Raw genomic sequence first — 23,512 nt, forward strand, 5'->3', positions numbered from 1 at the left:
ATATGCCATTTGGTATGGTGTTACATCATTAAATGTGCTATTTGGTATGGTTTTACATCATTAAATGTGCTATTAGGTATAGTGTTACATCATTAAATATGCCATTTGGTATGGTTTTACATCATTAAATAGGGGGCCCCAAGTGGCTGAGTGGTCTAAAGCGCTGTCCGTCACGGATCACTGCCTTATCACCTCTGTTCTCATGGGTTCAAGTCTTGAGCTCGGTCAATGTGGATATGTGAGAAAGCTTGCCTGTAGCTTCTCGTAGGTCGGTGGTTCTTTCCTGGGTTTTCCTATGTTCTTCCTCCACCATTAATACAGGTCACCATGTATAGCCTATCTTGTGCTGAAAAATGGCGTTAAACCCTATAACAACAACAACAACATCATTAAATATGCCATTTGGTATGGTTTTACACCATTAAATATGCCATTTGGTATGGTTTTACATCAATAAATGTGCTATTTGGTATGGTGTTACATCATTAAATATGCCATCTGGTATGGTGTTACATCATTAAATGTGCTATTTGGTATGGTGTTGCATCATTAAATATGCCATTTGGTATGGTGTTACATCATTAAATATGCCATAAGGTATGGTGTTACATCATTAAATATGCTATTTGGTATGTTTTTACATCATTGAATGGGCTGTTTGTTGTGGTTTTATATCATTAAATGGGCTATTTATTGTGGTTTTTACATCATTACATGTGCTATTTAATATGGTTTTACATAATTAAATGTGTTATTAGTTCGTTTTTCATCATTAAGTGTGCTACATGTATTTGTTATGGTTTTATATTATTTGATGTTCATTGGTGTGCTTTTACATCATTAAATGTGCTATTTGTTTTGGATTTACATCATTAGATGTCCATTTCATTATGGTTTTATACCATTTTAAGGGACACAAGGTAGCTGAATAGTCTAAGTGTTGGCCTTTACAAATCACTCACAACTCACTTCTGTCAGCACTGGTTTGAGTCTCATTCTTGTCAATGTGGGTATGAAAGAAAACTTGCAAGTAGCGTCCCATGGGTTGGTTGTTCATTCTGGATTATTTCCCTACCAAATATAATGTTTGCCATTTATAATATTCTGAAAAATGGTCTTAAACCCATAAGATCTAAATATTTACACCATTAAATGTTATATTTGTTGTGGTTTACACTATTAAATGACCATAACATGCCTGTTTATTGTGGTTTTTTAACATTAAATATTGTATTATGGTTTTACACCATTAAATTCCATTTGTGGTTTTACATCGTTAATAACCTGCTGTGGTTTTAAACCATTAAATCCATTTGTGGCTTTATAGCATTAAATTCCTTTTGTGGTTTATACCATTAAATTACATTTGTGGTTTTACACTGTTAAATAACCTGCTGTAACACATTTATACCACAAGAGTATTATAAGACAGAGAAATATTACACCCATTTATGCTATGAGGGCATTGTAACTCTGTTGAGAAATACATCATCCATTGACATTACAATGGCTTTATAACTTAGTAGAGAAATAAAACACTCGTTTATAATACAAGAGCATTTTATCTCTCAAAGGAAATATAACAGTTAGTTTTGATAAAATGTAATCTAAAACATGTGTGTTCTCATCTTATATTGCATAAAAGGTATTTCATATATTTTATTGTTATGCTGTTGGTTATATTGTGTTTCTTTAAATACATGTAACACAGGAAAAATGCAGAATAAATAGCCAAGGGATTTGTAAAACAAAGCCATATTTTAATTCAAATAGTGCATTTTAAATGAACACATTTAGATGAATTGTTGGTGCAGTTTGTTAGGTTGTTAGTCTTACATTGACTTTATAGATGTATTTTGTATCATACACGTATCTTCATCATATAACTGTATTAAAAAAATTATTTGCCCATTAAATAAGCTAAAATTATATGCTTATTAAAATCTTGTTTACAGTATTTGAAAGACAGATTTTTTCTGATCCATCCATCCATCCACACACACACACACACACACACACACACACACACACACACATTGTAAGCCTAACAGTTTATGCCAACACTGTATCAAAAATGTCAAATTTGTGTTGTGTTTCTGTTATACATTAATGCCCATTACCCATGACAAGTCTTGCAGATCTAACACATTGTTTACATATGAATCAAAATTATTCATAATGGCTTGAGAATACTGTAATGTATATAAAGTCAGAGTAAGCCTACCAGCCTAACAATGTACACCAATAATTTCTCTGAAGTTTTTAATTTGTTGCATTACTGATACAGTATTGCCCATCACCATGACAACTCATGAAGCTGAAATGCATTGTTTGTATATGGATCAGAGCTATTCATAATAGCTTGAGAATGGTGTATATTTACGCCATTTCGCCTTTAGGATTATTCATTCAGTTATTTCTGTGCAAAATGAAGGGCTTTTTAATCCTTTATAGCGCGTATGTTCATAAAGGCAGCCCATGATATTAGTTTCCTGTAATGATTACTAATTTGCAAGCCATGTTCTTTCTACTTGGAAGTTCAGATATCAATTAAGCTTCTCTGAGAAGTGAAACCAAGCATTTGTTTTCTTCAAATCAATAAGACCCTGAAGTTGGGTACTAGTCAGTGTCTTTTAGTGTTGCATTTTGAGTCCAGGATTGCAGATTTCCTACTTTCTTTTGCCCATGTCTCTGAAATCTAAAGAAGCAATCTTGTAGTCCTGTTGCTACTCCTTGATGTAAATGTCTTTTACACCATAATTTTTTTTGATGCCTATTTGGTTCTAAATGAAAATGGTGCTGATCTTACATCCAATATGGCTACCACAATAGACTTATTGAAAAGCTTTTGAATAATTATCCAGAATGTATGGTCACATTTGTATTTTTGTTTTACTAAAAGACTTTTAATCTTATCTCATTCATCTAAAAAAAAAAATGATGCCACAGTGGCCAATATGAAAGCCAAAACAAAATCAGAGATGATTTTGTTGTTGTTGTTGTTGTAGGGTTTAACACCATTTTTCAGCACACAATAGATTATACATGGTGGCCAGTATTAATGGTGGAGAAAACCACGGAAAGAACCACTGACCCACGAGAAGCTACTGGCAAGCTTTCTCACATACCCACATTGGCTGAATCTGAGACTCGAACCCATGCAGACAGAGGTGAGATGGCAATGATCCGTAACAGAGAGAGCTTTAGACCACTCTGCCGGTCTGGGCCCCCAGAGATGATTTCAACACTTGGCAATTAAGAAGAAGAATGTGGTCATATCTTGAATTTCAGGAGAGAGTCAGTCACTTTGAAACGTTATATATTATAGTCATATCTAAAGATGCGTGTATTGACATACATTTTGCTCCCGTGATTATTGTAAGAGTTATTGTCCTTTTTTTGGCTAATACCCCCGGTAGATGAAATATTTCATCTACAAATTCAAAATGCCTCAGAAGAGGTTTTTGTGGCACAGAATAGAATGTATGCTGATGTTTAGACTGTCTGCTGTGTTCTGGAGACTGAAAGTGAGCATTCAAAAGAAGTTCCCAAGATTAGTACAGAAAATGTTACAGAGATATATTTGAAGAAAGGACATTTCTGTTATTCTTTAATGATCTAACTTGAGTGTTGCCCACTTTTGTGTCTGGCACAGTGCTGACTTTCATTAGATTCAGCAGCAGGAGTAAACATTGTAATGAAAAACGAAAGGAGGAGGTCACAGAATTAATTTTGGTTGGGTCAAATGTTTCAAAGTGGACTGGAAAACAGCCTTCAGTAGCTGGAGTGTGTTTTGTTTTTGATTGGGTCAGCTATGCTTGGCTCTTTTAAATTCGTCAATAGTGCATTTGTGTTTGTTTGAACATGTTATGCTTTGACGTCTGTCAGATATAGCCAAATTGTTCACTGTAACAATCCTTCTGAGAAATGTGTTATTGAAAATAAAAATCTTGTAATTTTTGTATGAAAACATACTTTAAGTTATCAAAACACCGGTTTGAAGCACTGCATAAAGGAAGTAAACCCTTGGAACTTCCTTTTCGATTTACATGGAACAGAATGAAAACAAATAAAACAACTGTGTTTGCCATTAGAATTATATAATAAAAACATTACATTTCTTATGGATGTAAGGAACATTTCCAGTGAAATAGTTTCTTGAGTGGAAAGTTTCCTCTTGTGATAAATTTTGTGTCTATCCAAACATGTATATATCTATGTAATTGCTTTCTATCTACTCAAAATATGTCAATTTCCTTTGTATAATCATCTTATATCTACTCAAAACATGTAGATATCAGTGTAATTGCTTTCTATCTACTCAAAACATGTCAATTTCCTTTGTATAATCATCATATATCTACTCAAGACATGTAGATATCAGTGTAATTGCTTTCTATCTACTCAAAACATGTCAATTTCCTTTGTATAATCATCTTATATCTACTCAAAACATGTAGATATCAGTGTAATTGCTTTCTATCTACTCAAAACATGTCAATTTCCTTTGTATAATCATCTTATATCTACTCAAAACATGTAGATATCAGTGTAATTGCTTTCTATCTACTCAAAACATGACAATTTTCTTTGTATAATCATCTTATATCTACTCAAAACATGTAGATATCAGTGTAATTGCTTTCTGTCTACTCAAAACATGTCAATTTCCTTTGTATAATCATCTTATATCTACTCAAAACATGTAGATATCAGTGTAATTGCTTTCTATCTACTCAAAACATGTCAATTTCCTTTGTATAATCATCTTATATCTACTCAAAACATGTAGATATCTGTGTAATTGCTTTCTATCTACTCAAAACATGTAGATATCCTCTGTATAATCTTCTCATATCTACTTAAAACATATATATATCATGTATATAATCATCTTCTATACTCAAAACATGTAGATATCTTGTATATATTCAACTTGTATCCACTCAAGGCATGTAGGTATCCTCTATATCAGTGGTCCCCAACCTTTTTATGCCTATTTGGCACATTTAAGAGTTTATGAGAAAGTGGCAGGCAGCAACAACTACTACATGCAAACAAACTTCAATATGGCTTTGCAGACAAATAGCATTGATGCACCTTGTGAGTTTATAGCCTGAATGTATGTTCCTGACTCATATTATGGCTTTCATTATTCATTATAACCTTCATTATATGTAAAAACATATACTTTTGATTGCTCAATTTAGGAACCTAAAACACAGACACCCAAAACAGCCTTCAAGCAAGCGCATGATGGCGCCCATGGGCACTGTGTTGTGGACCATTGCTCTATGTAACCATCCTATATCTACTCAAAACATATAGATATCCTCTCTATAATCATCTTGTGTCGACCATACACTTCTGAACATATTATTCTCTATATTTTTTTGTCCCGAATGTGATTGGGCTACAGGCAAGAAGCCATGTAAATATTCTGTCCATAAATTCTTTTTTTTGTGGCTTCAGAACATTTTCAAGTAAATACAGGGACCCCTTACTATAATGCTTTAAATGTATACTACTCTGTTACATGTGTACCATACACATGTACGAAAAATTAAATGAAATATGGTACACATGTAACAGAGTATACATTATAATTTCAGTGTATGAAAAATTATATCTAAAATAAATAAATGTCATATCTGCTTATCCAAGTATCTGCGTAACTTCGTACTTATTTATCCACCTACTCACACAAAGTTTGAGGATTGAAAGAGGCAAGAGAATAAAGTTTGGAGAAGAAAAGAGCAAAAGAACCACAGTAAATTTGGAATGAACCAGAAATAAGTAGGTTATGAAGTTGTACAAGGCAATGACTTCGATTGTTCACTCGATTCTATGATGAACCAGTTCTGTCATTTAAAACAGATGCTATTTTATATAAGTATATTTGTGCTTGAAGTTCAGTGAATAATTTATTTCAAAAGAGAAGTGTATCTTCCTAATGTTACATATTATCACAGTTGTTTATGTAATTGATTAAATTGTTAAATTTCATGTACGGGGGCTTGTGTCATTCTGTTCTATATATCTGCTCAGATCTCTATTTATTCCATCTATAGGTTTCACACTTTATATTAATCTGGGCAACAACACAGTGGGCGGTCACCCTCTAGATAATGATAATCAAATATAAAGTGGACACCTTGTAAGAAGGTACAATCCGCCAATCAACCCCACCAACACCTCCAGCCCCATAGAGGGCAAGAATGGACAGAAGAGGTCAAATCAGCGAGACTGGCAGTAGGGAAATGAGGCACTCTTTAGGGAAATGAAAATCTGTCAATGTGCTATTGAAGAAGTTGTCCATACAGCAGATGTTATTCGAACTTGGCAATAAAAATAATACTGGGGTATGTCATAAAATAGATTTGGAAAAAAATGTTAACTATATCCAAGTCAAAACAGAACAAGCACTTGAAAGATAGCGTATATATATATATATATATATATATATATATATATATATATATGAATCGATTTAATGGAGTCCGTGACTTTAAAATTTACGATGGAAAATGACAAGGTTTTTATATTTTATGTTTTTGTGACTATAATGAAACAATAAGACTAGTTGATTAATGGTCTGTGGTCTTCACTTTAGCATGTACTGAGATGTAATTTTTGTTGGATAGGAAAACATCAGACTCGTTTTAAAATGCACATAATGTTTGGTTTATGATGGTGATGGACTTAATAAGAAGAACTAATTAACGATAATAATTCAAGGTATGGTCCATGAAGTCCTTTGTCCATTGTAAATAAACACCAGTAGATATTGCAATGTCAGTAAGAGAGCTTATGCACATGGGCGCCCGCAGGATTATTTTGCAAGGGGGGGTCAGTCAGTCACAGCCAGGAGAGTTAGTAAAGTAAGCAGTCTGAAACTAAAGCTGATATTTACTAAGCGTTTTGAACTGAATCTTGTGACATATTTCAGCTTCATTTGCATGATTAAACTTGTCAGAATTTATATATATATATATATATATATATATATATATATATATATATATATATATATATATATATATATATATATTTGTAGTATGATATCGCAGGGGTTACCTGGATGGTAATGCTGTGGGCACCCATGGTTATGCATCAGTCTTTGTATTTTTATTGTCTCACCAACAATTAATTATTAATTTTTGTAAAAACAAAATGGCAAGATGGTATTTTCAGTATTTTTGGCAAACGTAAATCTTCTTAGTCAAAATTTTATGTCCGATAATTTAATGGATATTTTTGAAAAATACAAAGTGATATGTACAAAAAATTATGATACATTTAAATAATTATTATTTTGATAACATGATTGTGTATGAAAAATTAAATAAATGAAATATGGTAGTCATCTTATACTGGCTACATAATACAGAGCTCCCTCACTATAACTGTAAAAGTGTACTTTGTTGAATGTGTGGTCTTATGTTGGATACATCATCCATTTATCCCTCACTATAATGCCATGCAAGTGTAACATGGTATATGTGTGATCTTATACTGGATACATTTTTCAGTGATCTCTTACTATAATGCTTTAAAATTATGTCATGTTATATGCCTGGTCTTATACTGGGTGTATTATACAGTGATCCCTTACTTATGATAATGCTTTACAAGTATACCATGTTATATGTATATCTTATACATGTACATTATACAGTAATCCCTGACTATAATGCTTTACAAGTATACCATGTTACAGGTATATCTTATACATGTACATTATACAGTGATCCCTTACTATAATGCTTTTAAAGTATACCATGTTATATGTATATCTTGTACATGTACATTATACAGTGATCCCTTACTATAATGCTTTAAAAGTATACCATGTTATATGTGTCTTATACTGGGTACATTATACAGTGATCTGTCATTATAACGCTTTAAAAGTATATGATGTTATATGTATAGTCTTATACTATGTACATTATACAGTGATCCCTTACTATAATGCTTTAAAAGTATATCATGTTATATGTGTCTTATACTGGGTACATTATACAGTGATTCCTTATTATAATTCCTTAAAAGTATATCATGATATATGTGTGGTTTTCTTATACTGTGTATATTTTACATTACTACCAGCATTACATAATGTCATTGGATCCATAATTATAATCACCATACACAAGGGACAGTGTAATACTGAGGCACCTTAAAATGAGTGATGCTGCTACTTAGAAGTACAGTAAAACCCCTTTAGTGCTGACACATATGCTACTTCTAATTTCATTGGGATTGATACAAATTTAGACTGATAAATCACTTGAAAAATGAAAGACTAAATCTTTTCCCAAAATTGTTTCTATGTGCCAGATGTTCAAATCATGGTTCACAATTGCCAGTAATGAAGTTGTAGTATGGGAATATAACTAAGAATTGCTCTAAATTATGCTTTATTAATTTTAATTTTAATTTTAATGTGAAACATAGAATTAAAAGTATGTTTAAACAGCACTTCTTACACATGATTGGCTATACCATGCCAAGGAAATGATTGCTAGGTGCCTTTCCCTAGGACACACTAAGACAACTCACTTGGATTGGCCTTGATGGGTACTGAATGCTCTTTCAGCTGAACTATCATGGCCTTCTAGAATTAAGAGAAAAGTAGCCCTGTATTTTTTGCAAGAAATCAAAGACTGAGTTTGGATTTGTATTCTGCCAGATTTTGTGGATTTTTTTTCTTGCTTCAATTACAGACCAGTCTTTATAAGCGTTTGAGTCCCCATTTCCATCCATCAGTAATGAAATTATTTGCTAAACGATGTGAATTGTGTAAATTGATCTGCATGAAAATGAATAAGTGTATGGATCTGGATTATTACTTAAATGATAACACTCACCCATTAATGTAGAGCAGCAGTAGTCAGTATCTCAATTAGCATGAAAACTTCCTTGGTTGATAAAACGGTCTTCTTATTCCGCATTTGACAAGAAAACTGTCAATTGAATTCCTAGCAGTGGCTCTCACAATTTGAATCAACTTGTCTCTTGAGTAGACCTGTTTTTCAACTATGTCTGCGTTAACAAGCTGGCAGCAGGGATTCCACTGCATCCAATAAATTGGAATTCTCCTTGAGGGACCAATACACCTTAATCAATTATAAGCAATTCTGTTGATGCTATAGGACAAGAAACTCGCTTGGATCAATGTTGACAAATGTGGAATATTGCACAGGGAATGGTCTTGTTATTTTTCGCATTGTTAAGGTCCTGTTTCATGCTCGTCCTCAGACAGCCTAATTAAGTGGAGAAAATAAAAGCTATTGTCACTGATTGTAATTATAATCAAGATTTGATATTCTTAACCATGGAATTCACAGCATACTGTCAGTTAAAATAAAGCAGTCTCTGGAAGATCATTTCAGTCGCTTTGAGAAGATATTCTTTTGCAAGATATATAATCTATATCTTCATTTGAAAACTGATTGTTTTAATAATGTGCTTTCATAGTGTTAGTTGCTTTTGAAATTTGCTTTTATGCAGTAAATTTCCTACAGCCATTTTTCTTAGATTTCTCGAATTTTTACCTTGTGATCTATTCCTAACATACAAGTATTATTTTTCCATTACTGTAATTCAGATACAAAATGCAGACCTACATCTGTTGCATTGCCTTAGTCTAATACATGTTTCTGAACTGATTTACATGTAGTGGACTATACTGGAATTCATCTTGAGACCCTCTCCAATCATTCCTCACAGAAAAGTAGACCTGAATTTTTTTTGACTGTGTTGCATTACACTTGTTAAGCAGAGTTCGTTTCTTATGTTGCCATTATACTAAATTACAAGCAGAGTTTGTATCTTATGTTGCCATTATACTAAATTACAAGCAGAGTTTGTATCTTATGTTGCCATTATACTAAATTACAAGCAGGTTTTGTTTCTTATGTTGCAATTATACTAAATTACAAGCAGGTTTTATGTAGATATATCATATTACAACTATTGGCTGCGTCACATAACAAACTAGCTGTGTACATGAAAATAAGAATTTAGCTCTGTATGAACAGGAAAGTGTGTTTGAACTATATAAGAATGAAAGATAAGGTTTCCTCTGATAAATACACCAAATGGCACGCATGTTTTGTTATTTAAGTCAGCAGGAAGAACAGGTTTGATATGGCATAGGGATACATAGAGGCTATGAGACCATGTCAAGTGAGATCTTTGCCCCGACTCAGTACATAACACTAACGTGGTATTGTATTTATTACATTACCCCTTTTTTATGCTTTCTAAATATATTTAGCTTTACTGTATAAATGAAATTCAAAACAAATGGTAATTTTTTAATATTTGATTCACTGCATTAAAAAACATATTTGGACATCAAAAAAAGTACACAAGTAGTTTGAATCTGGGTGTGTGATATGGATTTATTGGTTGAACAGCTGTATTAAATGCCAGATCAGGTATGTAGACCAGAAAGTACACAAGTAGTTTGAATCTGGGTGTGTGATATGGATTTATGGGTTGAACAGCTGTATTAAATGCCAGATCAGGTATGTAGACCAGAAAGTACACAAGTAGTTTGAATCTGGGTGTGTAATATGGATTTATGGGTTGAACAGCTGTATTAAATGCCAGATCAGGTATGTAGACCAGAAAGTACACAAATAGTTTGAATCTGGGTGTGTGATATGGAAATATGGATTGAACAGCTGTATTAAATGCCAGATCAGGTATGTAGACCAGAAAGTACACAAGTGGTTTGAATCTGGGTGTGTGATATGGAAATATGGGTTGAACAGCTGTATTAAATGCCAGGTCAGGTATGTAGACCAGAAAGTACACAAGTAGTTTGAATCTGGGTGTGTGATATGGATTTATGGGTTGAACAGCTGTATTAAATGCCAGATCAGGTATGTAGTACTAAATGGTTATCTAGTAAATATTGCATACAGGCAAAATACTTTTTTATACACAGTCTTAAATGACTTGGATTTATGACCAACTGAAGCAACAAAACATGTTGGGAAAATAAAGAAAAGTGCAATTTTATCTTTGATGGCTTTTCCTATTTACAGGGAAATAATGATTTGAAGTGTAATTGCCAAACTGAGCATGTTTAATTTATGCACATTGGAGTGTGCTATGCAGGGAAGGTCATTATTAGTCAGTATATCATCAGTGCATATATTCAAAGTTCTCACTATGCACATCCACACACTTTTTTGAATATGAAATTATTAAATAGCATTTTTTATTCATTTTTTTATGTGTTATTACACTAGAAAACTGCACTTTTAACTGCATGTCGACTTTCAAATTGTCATCCCCACAGTAAATCTTTGATAACAGGCTCCAGCCAAAAATAGGTTGGAACTATTTCAAGGTAGTAGGAAGGATGAGGAAAAGTTTGGATGTAGTGCTCCTTTAGAAAATGTCATGATAGTAGATGAATATATTGGTGTATTGTTATGGAATAATAAATAACTTTGGGACTGGTATGCAGATTTGTGGTACAGTAATGTTCTTCAATTTTTGACAACACTTAGGAGGAATAAAAATACCCACTGAAATCAGCAGATTCAGGCACAGGTAGCTGGATGGCCTAGCATTGTGCCATAAAAACATAATTTCTCATTACAGTCCATTGGTGATGGGTGTCTCTTTATTTATGGTTTGTGTTCATTTTCAAACTTCATTATTTTCTCTTGAGTTTGGTTCAGAAAAGTAAATCCATGTTTATTCAAATGTAATGATCTCATTCAAATGTCTTTGGTCACTCTTTTCGTATTTGATGAGCAGTTAGTTGGTGATTTCAGATTTTTGATCAGCCTTCAACAATTTGTTGGCACCTCTTTAAGCCACATCTCAGCATGTCTTGCCGATTAGGACTGAGATGTGACACCCTGTTTGCCTAAAAAGGTGTGTCTTGTATGTCTTTCCCTGTCCACCCATATATTGTTCGATGTCTATTTGTGTCAGAGAAAAAAAGAAATTAATATAATATTATTTGATTTTTGCAGGGTTACTTTTTGTTTTGCTCATCAGATGTTTGAGTTTCTTTATCCCATAAGCTTTGAGAATATTACTTACTCCCTTCGCTTGGCCTGAGCTGGCCATATCCCTGGTTTCTGTGTTCCCTTGGCTTGGAGCTTTGGTCTGTGCTCCCCAACCATTGGACTATTTGTACCACAGTTGGGTTTCCATCCCTTTCCCCATTGGTTGTTAATTGCATTGTGACTTTGCCAGAGTCAGATTGTCCTGTGATTGTGGTATATGTATATGTTTGTTGCTTGTTTGTGTTATTGTTGTTGTTCTAGGGTTTAACGCCATTTTTTAGCACAAGATAGGCAATACATGGCGGCCAGTATAACTGGTGGAGGAAGAACCTTGGAAAACCCAGGGAAGAACCACCGACCCATGAGAAGCGACTGGCAGGCTTTCCCACGTACCCACACTAGCCGAGCCTTGGACTCGAACCCACACAGACAGAGGTGAGATGGCAGTGATCTGGAACGGTGAGTGCTTTAGACCACTCGGCCACTCGGGGGCCCCTTGTGTTATTGTGAGGACTGGCACTATCTTGGTCAAATCATGAATTGTTCTGGATTCCCTATCTATTCCTAACATAGAATTTGGAATGTAAAGGGACTTGATCTAAAAAAGGAAATCTATAATATGTCTACTTCTTGTGGTCTGTATCGTAAGTGCTTGTTTGTGTTTCTGTTTATTTTTAATTGTTGCTGGTCCGAGTTATTTTAAATTTTATTATGGAAGAGGCATGTTTTCTTTAATTTTTGATTTAATTATAAAATGGTTAAGAAGTTTGAGTTTGGGGTTTATAAGGTAATTTATTACAGTTGTGGGAGGCTCATATTACGATTCTTTTAAGATGGCTCATCTGAAGATGGCCTTTTCGTACCTGAGTTCTCCCCCTTCTGTTTATTGTTCAAGATATTAAGAGTCTATGCAAGCAAAGTCGGATAAATAATATATAGTCATGGTGGTGCGTGTTTGTTGTAAAGCATTACTCTTGAGTTAGCACTTATGGCTTTATGCTATACATTGTGTTTTCATCTGCATTCCTATTCTGGTAGATATTAATATAGCTTTATGCAGACTTAAAAGCCCCTTAGTTAGGGGCAAAGTTTGTGATCAGGTAAAACAGTATTGGTTTAGTGCGTAGTGGGGGAGATACGGTGGAGGAGTGTAAAACAAATGTGTGACTCATCTTGCACAAACCTTTCTGAGCTACAGCTGTTTTTTCAGTATATTAAAAATAGCTGAGGAATCAAAGTCCTTGATAACAGAAATATATTGCACTGTTATCAAGCATCAACATCAACTAACCCCTTCACTTCCTGCTCACCAATCGCAGACAACGGCTCTGAACATGGGTCATCGTCCATGGATTCAAGGCCATTGTTAATGATGATGGCGACCTCCAAATTCTATGATATGACACAAAATTGCAGGATATGATAAAGATATATATCTGTTATATTTTATCCCTTTAAGTCACTTTTAATATCATTCTAGGATATCACTAAAAGAGTGCCTGGATTTTTACATTATGCTCTTTGCACAGTAGCTGAATTTTTCTTCTTTGACATTTGTACATCATTGTCATTTACCTATGTTAGATCACAAGTATGTGCAGCTGTAGTTGATTTTATAGAATGTTATTTTGTCTAGATTGACATTAAATTAATTGACAGGGTTTAAAAAGTTATAACAAAATACTGAGGATTTTTCAACTACTGGTCATGTAATTATGACAAACATAATTTTGTCTACTGAGGATACAATTTCATCATTGATTTCCATAATTAATCACTCTTATCCGTGTGAACTATGTTTTGCTTTACTGCATACATTGTAAGATAATTTTCCAGTTTTCAATTATATCATTCTACATTTCTGTGCAAAGATAAATACAGTTTCTTCCACATGACCTGAGAAGACACACATTCCAGTCATACACACACTTAAAAAAAATGAAGAATTAAGTGCCTTTCATGGTTGTATAACAATTTCGGTACAAAATTACAAATAATAAACTGGGCTTTTAGTATATATTGAAAATTTGCTTGTTAGTAATCTTGAAATTATACTTTGTATTAATTGATATTTTAAAAAGGACACAAGAGAATCACTCACATTTGTGTGACCACACAAACCATATCGCCAAATGAGGTTGTATGACTCACACTAGGCTGGCAATCTTTGATTAGTTAGCAGTTCATTAGAATTTATGTTATACAACTGGTTATTTGTGACACATGAATAATATTTTTTTATGAAGGAATAACAAAGATCAGGAAGACTTTTTGCTTATAATGTTTTGCTGCAGATTTTATTTTGTGGACATACAAATCTACAGTTGCATGCTCTGTGATATAGCTAACATAGTAGAAGGGATAAATTAAATGATGATAGACAACAGATTATATAAAAGTATTATGGCTGACTTTGCTGAAAATGTTTTTAATTCATATAATGATAAAATCCATATCTGCGAATGAAATTTCATTGGAGACTGTACAAGTACCTGAATTTTAGACCACAAATATGTGTCAAACTTTGTTGATGACTATTGGGGAGGGAAAAAAGTTCAAGGTCACTGTGATATATAGAAGAGAAAAGGGGTCAAAAGAGAATTTTTGGGTGCAAGATATCAAAGGCCATGGTCAACAGTTCATAGAAAAAATTGCTTCTGCATAATAATTTTAATTCCTGACCACATAACTTAATTAAACATTGTGGTTGGGTTGTATTTAGGGTAAGGAGGAGACCCATCAATTTGGGGGTCACAAGTCAGTGTGAGTATTAGAAGCAAAAAAAATGGTTCTGTGGAGTAAGTTTACTTTAGACCATTTAACTTGACTAAACTTTGTTGTAGATGGCATGAACTTGGATTCAGAAAGCCGTCTGAAGAAATACAAGCCATAAGGTTAAAGGTCAACGTCACTATAAGTCATTAAGAAAACTATCAGTACAGGAAGTTTCATTCAAGACTACATACCTTGAGCAGATTTTATGGATGACTTAAACATGAGACAAAGAAACCTATTGATTTGTGGGTCAGAAGATCCAAAATCAGTGTCACTGTGACACAAATGAACAGACTTCTGTAAAATTATAAAATGAGACACCACATGATGGCACCGAACTTTAAAGACTGTTTGCCAGTCTGAGAAGTAAATAAGATACAGATGTTGAGTTAAATGATTTAAAATTGGATCTTCTTTCTAAATAAATGCAAAGATGTTTTGTCTTTTGAGGAAGGAAAGAACATGCTGTATGTAGGATTAAAAAGTCATGGTCAGGGTCATTGTGACGCTTGGCTATTGTTGTCCAGAGTCAGCCCTGCCCTGCCCAGCTAGTGGTCACATATGGGATACAAAATTTGGGGCAAATGTATGACATACCATTCACCACCATTTTTTACTGGTTTGCATTATGTTAATAAAATTTAGTCATGTTTTTCATCATGTTACATTTATGGATTCTCTGGAAATGCAGCATTGAGTATTGTAGGGTAAAATGTTAAACAGACCATTCTTCATTGTTTAATGTTGTTTCTTTCAGTTTCTGTTTCAGAAGCATATGAAATTTCAGTCTGTCTTATTTGTTCAACAAAAAATGGAGTCAGCCTCCTATCTAATCAATTTCTCCAACTGCCACTGGCAAATAAAATTGTCAGCACCTTTCTTTCTAAGGTAATCATGAAGAACAATTATGTATATTGTGAAGATCTCTCTACAGGGTTTACGCTGAGTATTTTGTCTACCAGCTGGCATGATTGAACTCCATTTTTCACACTTAAAACGACAGGAAATGTCTTCATGACCGGAAAGTAACTTGTTTGAGGCAGAATGACTAAGTGCAACTGATGACAGTATTGGATTCATACACAGTATGTTTAAATAATGTGTAGACATTAAGATGGAGCCGTATCAGGGATTAATTTGAGCTCGATCAGGTTGATTGTTTATTCAGGTATTTTCCAGCAGCTGCTCGTCAAACTGTGATCATTATCCTTAAATGATCAAGTAAAAATAAAATTAATGGAATATTTACTTGGCACTTCAAAAATAAAGTATTATACAAGCAAAGAAAAAATTCACTTGAGTACTATGTCTGATTTTGATGTGTAAGAACTGCTGATATGAGATTCTTCTTTTCAAACCAGCTAGAACATGCTTGATCATGTACGAATAGATATCAGACTAGAGGTTAATGGACAAAAAGTATAGTTGGAGGATTTGAGCAGAGCATTATTTTATATCATGACACCAAATAGACTACCTTTTGAAGGGTTTCATATTCAAGGGAGAATTCCATCGTATTTTTTAATTTATTGTTCTGATACCAGTGGTATTAATGTGTACATGTATGTAGGCAGCTTGTGTTGTTTAGATGTTATGTGGATCCCTTTTTCATTGTTAGCATTATAAGGTTTTATTGATAAGGGTCTTGCCTAGACATTGTTTAAAGTTTATGTCATACATGTTACAAGTAATTGACAGCATAATCAGAAGAAATAAATATATGACAGATCACCCCATTTCAGACAAAGTAAATATTAAAAAGCAGGAAGAAAATAATGTTTTGACTGTCAAGCACCTGTAACTGAGCTACAATAAATGCCTAAGATTTAGCAATAGTTACCCTGTTTGTTTGTTTTCAGTTACAATCTATATATATTTTGCACCTAACTTAACTAATATAGCATTTCACTTTTCCAGTTATTTTGATTTTGAAAAAATGATTTAAAATTTAATTTTCATACTTTTGTGTCCACCTAGTAGGCCACACCTTACAAAGATTTATTTAGCAGATAATATATGTATTACAAGTGATTCCCTTGACCAGTGGGAAAATTCAGCATGTAGCTGAGTCAGAAATAAACCTGTGAAAATTGATTATTTCATTACATTAATTACATCTGTTGTTGTTGTTGTTGTTGTTGTAGTGTTTAATGTCATTTTTCAGCACAGGATAGGCTATACATGGCAGCCAATATTAATGGTGGAAGAAGAACCCGGGAAAACCCCGGAAAGAACCACTGACCCACGAGAAGCTACTGGCAAGCTTTCTTACATACCCAAATTATACCTGTAAAATTGATTACTTTATTGCAGTTTTGTTCATGAATGCCAATATTACAATTAGTACTTTTTCAACTCAGGATTTACAAATAAAAAAAGAAAACAGCCATATGTACTTGTTTGGACGTCAAGTCAAACTGCAAACAATAAAGATCCTAACTTGCGATAGCATAATGCCCCAGCAGATCAGGGTCTGTATTGTTTATTCCACTGATTACTGCTTACAAATTGCACGAACCCAGATCTCTGATGGTAGATCTGGGTCTTTGCTGTTTGCTGTTGGGCTCGTCTTAAAAGCGTGTATGGGTGGTATTTTTCTGATACTAAAAACTTATCAGGTCATTATATTTCTTTTTGGTCAGTAAACCCCAGTATGTTGCTTAAAAGCCAAGTCAGTTACTGAACCACATGAGGATAAATTCATGATAGAAATTCTGATTCAGTCATTGGCATATTGACTATAATGAGTCAATCAGTAGATAGGAAAGAAACCCCGAGGTTTCCTAACAGCCTGTTCTAGTACATTCTGCTCATTATGTGCGTGTCTGGTGGCATTTGTATGTACTCACTTGTAAGATAAAATTCAATCAGTTTATTATTTGGACTGATTACAACACATATGCTCCGAGCTTTATTAAACCTTCTCATGCAATCTTCATCAGAGAAGCTTCTGATATGAAGTTTTGACCTCTTGTATTACCCAAAGGGATAGTTAAACACCAGTAAAATCAGCATGGCATTTTCTCTTGCACAAAAGGGCTACAGTATTGTAGCTTGTTTTTTTATATTCATAGTGGCATAAATGTATACAGATAAACTTAATTTCAGTAACTAGTTTCAATATTTATCATTCTACATTGATATCAGGTACGTATGTATGTATGTATGGATGGATGGGTGGGTGGGTAGATGGATGGATGGATGGATGGATGCATGCATGCATGCATGCATGCATGTATGGTTGTATGTATGTATGTATGTATGTATGTATGTATGTATGTATGGTTGTATATGTCTATATGTATGTATGTATGTATGTATGTATGTATGTATGTATGTGTGTGTATGTATGTATGCCTGTGTGGTTGTATGTATGTACGATTGTATGTATGGTTGTATATATGGACGGACTGACATGCATGGAAATATGTATGCATGCATGTGGTTTAATAGCACAACAGCACAATCCTGGCTATAAAGTGCTGATTAAGTTTTGGCATTAAAAAAAAGGCATAAAGAAACATGTCAGAGGCAAGAAAAGTCAGTTCTTGGAACATTATTTTGGGCAGCATCCCAGGGGAAAGAGGTTGCCTTCATTAATTTACCTCTTAAAACATGCAGAAGCACCCATCAAGCTTACTAAACGCAACAAGCCTGCACTGCAGGTTTGTACTGCTCAAATGCACATACATAATTTTCTCCCTGAACCTTGTTATACTTTTATTTGTCCATCATTATTCATTTTATTATCCATGACTTTTGTTTCTGCACAGTAACTCCCTGAATTATTATTTGATTTGAATTGAATTTGCTGTGGAGCCGATATTGATGAGGCATTCAATTGGCTTGATTGTCAACATTCTGCATTATCATGTAGCAGATTTAATGTCCCCAGATTGTTAGATCCACCAACGTTTGTTTGCATACAATAACTCCTTCAATTATTATTGGATTTCAAGCAAATTTAGTAAGCAGCTTGATGTTGATGGGACCCTGGCTGCATTTAATTATCAGTATCCTACATCATCTCCTGCAGAGTTATAGCCCCTGATTTTTGGACTAGTTTTCTTTCACACACATAATTTCTGAATTATTATTATTAGAGTTTAACTAAATTTGGTATGCGGCTTGACATGGTTTGAATTTGATTTTAAATGTTCTGTGCCATTATTTAATGGAGTTTTATAGCACCTGATTGTCAGATGCACCCACTTTTGATTCCACTGAATAAGTCTTCTAATTATCATTGGATTTCAAATACCAAATCTGGTATACAGCAAATGTTGATGAAACATTGTCATTGTTCATTCATCATTTATTTATATCATCGTTTAGCAGAGTTATGGTCCCTCATTGTCTGACCCACCATATTTATTTCCACAGTAAATCCCTTGTTTATCATTTGATTTCGGTCTGGGTAACTGTAGATGGTAGAGAACTTCATTTTGATTGACCATGTTTAGCATTGTCAATGGAGTTATAACCTTTAAGTGTGATACCTACCCATTAGTTTCCTTACAGTATTAATTAATATTGTACATTATCCATATGGTATGCAGCTTGATTTTCATGGGACATAGACTGAGTTTGATTGTCAACATTCTGTGTTGGTTTCCACACATTATTTTTCATGTTGGATTTTATCCTTCCATTATTCAGCTTGATTTTCTTGGGATATAGACTGAGTTTGATTGTCCACATTCTGTGTTGGTTCCACACATTATTTTTCATGTCGGATTTTATCCATCTGTTATGCAGCTTGATTTTCACCAGACCAGGTTCATTCAGTTCTCAGCATTCGGCATTGTATAGTAGAGTTAATTTGCAAATTCGATAACTGTTGTTACTGCCCATGAAAATAGGCTTCTTTTAAGAGCTCTTTGGTACATTGAAATCGGAAACCATATGCATGAATTTACAGTCTCTATTTCTGGTGAGCAATACCCCATTATGAATGCATCAACTTGAGTGCTTGAAGTGACATTAAAATGTGTGTGTGTGTGTGTGTGTTTCTCAGATTAAATTTATATTATCATGAAAAATAGGCCCATCATACATAATTTATTCAGTTTAAAGCATTTTGTTATTATTGTTAGTAGTATTTATTATTATCATTCTTCTTCTGTTTCTTTTGTTTTCTTCTTCTTCAATCCTCCATACACATATTTATATATATTTGTTGTTTCCCAGGTAAACCTAGATGCATAAATAATAAGTTTTATTTTGGTAAAAATTCTTGTGCTCAAAATAACAAGGGTCTGAATCTGATTTCTCTGGAAATGACACATTAGAAAAAAAGCAAATTATCAGTTGTGTCTAATATGTAATAAGGTTGTGCATTTTTAAATATCAAATGTATTTTGGAATTAGATTATTAATGACTGTTTGACTTGTGAATGAATAAGTGATCCTGTATACTTCTAGATACTTAAGTGATAAAAAAATCTAGACATTCTCTGGCTTCTTGTTCTGTTTTCTGTCAAAGTCCAGTCCCTTAGTCATTTATTAGAACAAAGGTAATTACCTGAACAGAACTTAAATTACCTGAAGAAAAAGGTATTTAAGTCGAACTTAAAAGCTTCTTGTGTTATCCATGTGTGGGTATGTGAGAAAGCTTGCCTGTTGCTTCTTGTGGGTTGTTGGTTCTTTATGGGGTTATCCTGAGTTCCTCCTCCACCATTAATACTGGCTGCCATATATAGCCTATCTTGTGCTGAAAAATGGCATTAAACCCCACAACAACAACAACAACATTATTGCAGATCAGGGTTTAGTAAATTATAATCAACTGTAAAATCATTATTCTGTCTGTATTACTACCATTCACTGTTTACCATACCTTTTTAGGTACATCAATTTGCGCCATTACATGAATCGTATTTGAAATAGTAATACATAATTAGTTCTTATAAAAATTGTTTAAAGCAAAGTTTATTGTGCCTTTTATTATTATTCAAAAAACTACAAATCATAATTGTTCAGGTCACAAGGTAACCATTCACATCTTTGTTTGACACCATTACTATACAGATTTGCTTACCAGAAAGAATGTTGCATCATGGGTAAATTTGGGGAATTAATAAGCCAAGGAACATAACAACCCTTACCGAACAAGCCTATAGCAGCCCAGCTTTTGCTTGACAACTTTCCTTAATTATTATTGGATTTCATCCAAATTTAATGGGCAGTTTGATACTGATAAAATCAATGAAAAGCAAGGATTATTAATTCCTGGAATTAGTTTGTTCTTTGTTATCATATTTATGCGACATTTATTCTGAATTTTCCATATGGAAATATAGTGCTTTTCTCCACTTTCATGGTGTAAAATTGTCACAATCTTTCATCAACAATTATTCTAATGCTTGGTTATTAGGTTTTTTATTTTTGGGGGTGGGTGATTTTAAGCCCTGGACCAGTTTTTATGATTCTGATTTATCAATGTATACAGATTAAAAGTGATAATGACTATCATTTTCTTGTGAAATTATGCCAGAGAATATAAGTACTGGGAATCGTAAAATACCATAGAATATATGTTTTGGTAGTTATGGGATACCAGAGAATAAAAGTGTGTGTGTGTGAATGTGAGATTTAGGTTTTTAATGTAGCTTTAATAATTTTTCAGTCATATCGCTATGATGTCTGCAGTGTGACAGTTTATAGTGAAGTCTTGCACTGGGGCATCATGTCGCATACATGTAGCATGATGTCCCACCCAGTCACATTATCCTGACACCAGGCCAACCAGTCCTAACACTAACTCTTAATGCTGAGTGCCAAATGAGGCAGCTGTTAGTAACATTTTTGTAAGTCTTTGGTGTGACTTGGTAGGGATTCAAACCCATGACCTCCCACATCTGAGGCGGATGCTCTAACCACTAGGCCACCAGAGCAGTGAGAATATAAATACTGGGAATTGTATAATACTATAGAATATTAGTACTGGGAATTGTAGATTACCATAGAATATAAGTATTGGGAATTATGTGTGTGTGTGATTAGGATTTTTAATGTAGCTTTAACAATTTTTTAGTTGTATTGCTACGATGTCTGCAGTGTGGCATTTTATAGTGATGTCTAGCACTGGGGCATCGTGCCACAGACATGTAGCATGATGCCCTACCCAGTCACATTATCCTGACACCAGGCCGACCAGTCCTAACACTAACCTCTTAATGCTGAGTGCCTAGCAAGGCAGCTGTTAGTACCATTTTGGAAGTCTTTGGTATGACTTGGCTGGGGTTCAAACCTTTGACCTCCCGCTTCCAAGTTGGATGCTCTAACCACTAGGCCACTGGAGCAGTATTGGGAATTATGGGATACCAGAGAATATAAGTATTGGGAGTTGTAGAATATCACAGAATATAAGTATTGGGAATTATGGGATACCAGAGAATATAAGTACAGTACTGGGAATTGTAGAATATCATTGAATATAAGTATTAGGAATTGTAGAATACCATAGAATATAAGTACTGGGAATTAAGGGATACCAGATAATATAAGTACAGTACTGGGAATTGTAGAATATCATAGAATATAAGTACATGTATTGGGAATTGTAGAATATCATAGAATATTAGTACTGGGAATTGTAGAATACCATAGAATATAAGTATTGGGAATTAAGGGATACCAGATAATATAAGTACAGTACTGGGAATTGTAGAATATCATAGAATATAAGTACATGTATTGGGAATTGTAGAATATCATAGAATATTAGTACTGGGAATTGTAGATTACCATAGAATATAAGTACTGGGAATTGTAGAATACCATAGAATGTAGTAAATACTGGGAATTTTAGAATACCATAGAATATAGTAAATACTGGGAGTTTTACAATACCATAGAATATAGTAAATACTGGGATTTTTAGAATACCAAAGAAATTAGTAAGTACTGGGAATTTTAGGATACCATGGAATAAAGTAAGTACTGGGATTTTAAAATACCATAGAATATAAGTACTGTGAATTTAAGAATACCATAGAATATATATATTGTGAATTTTAGAATACCATAGAATATATTTACTGGAAATTGTGGAATACCATAGAATATAAGTACCTGGATTTTTAGAATACCGTAGAATATAAATACTGGGAATTGTTGAATACATGTACCAGAAAATATAAATAATGAAGAACTGTAGATTTCCAGAAAATACAAGTTCTGGGATTTCATTATTTTCATGGATTCTGCTTCAAACTATGAATTAAAATGTTCTGTTAATGATGGCACTGTTCAGTGTTGAGAAAGCAGTGGGACTAACTTTTAATCTCCCAGTCATCTTGTTTATGTACAGATGTTACATTTCAAAAAAAACATTGGTATTTTATTTATAACCATGAAAATAAATGAATTTACACATATCAACAGCTTGTGAAATATAAAAGTCATACATACCATTTGTAGACTAAAATCTGTACACAGCAGTGTCTGATCTTTGTGATTGCTTGTACATATGGTAAAATAGAGTACATTTTGTTATGTCCATGATGTGTTGGAGTGGAGAACACAAATTGCTTGGCTGTTAATCTCAATAATACAAATTGTCCAGTGTTCTGCTAGTTTTGACCATGCAGTTAATCAATGCCATTTTGTAACTGACTTTTCCGTCTTTAATCCTGATGGCACGCAGTAATATCTACTTGGAATCAATAGGCATGTGTTACATTCAGTCT

General features: G+C 33.7%; 2 protein-coding genes across 2 annotated transcripts in view; one reads left to right on the forward strand and one right to left on the reverse strand.

The window, feature by feature from the left end:
• Positions 1 to 9,258, reverse strand: part of LOC149794101 (uncharacterized) — a 40,061-nt gene extending 30,803 nt beyond the window's left edge. Inside the window, exon 1 of the mRNA XM_089968071.1 lies at positions 8,874 to 9,258. The gene's annotated coding sequence lies outside the window, so the exon portion shown is untranslated. The remainder of the gene's footprint in view (positions 1 to 8,873) is intronic.
• Positions 1 to 23,512, forward strand: part of LOC149794100 (centrosomal protein of 78 kDa-like) — a 122,913-nt gene that overhangs the window by 55,315 nt on the left and 44,086 nt on the right. The window lies entirely within an intron of this gene.

Source organism: Sinohyriopsis cumingii, chromosome 8, assembly GCF_028554795.1.
Source record: "Sinohyriopsis cumingii isolate HCF-2022 chromosome 8, ASM2855479v2, whole genome shotgun sequence".
Taxonomy (NCBI): domain Eukaryota; kingdom Metazoa; phylum Mollusca; class Bivalvia; order Unionida; family Unionidae; genus Sinohyriopsis; species Sinohyriopsis cumingii.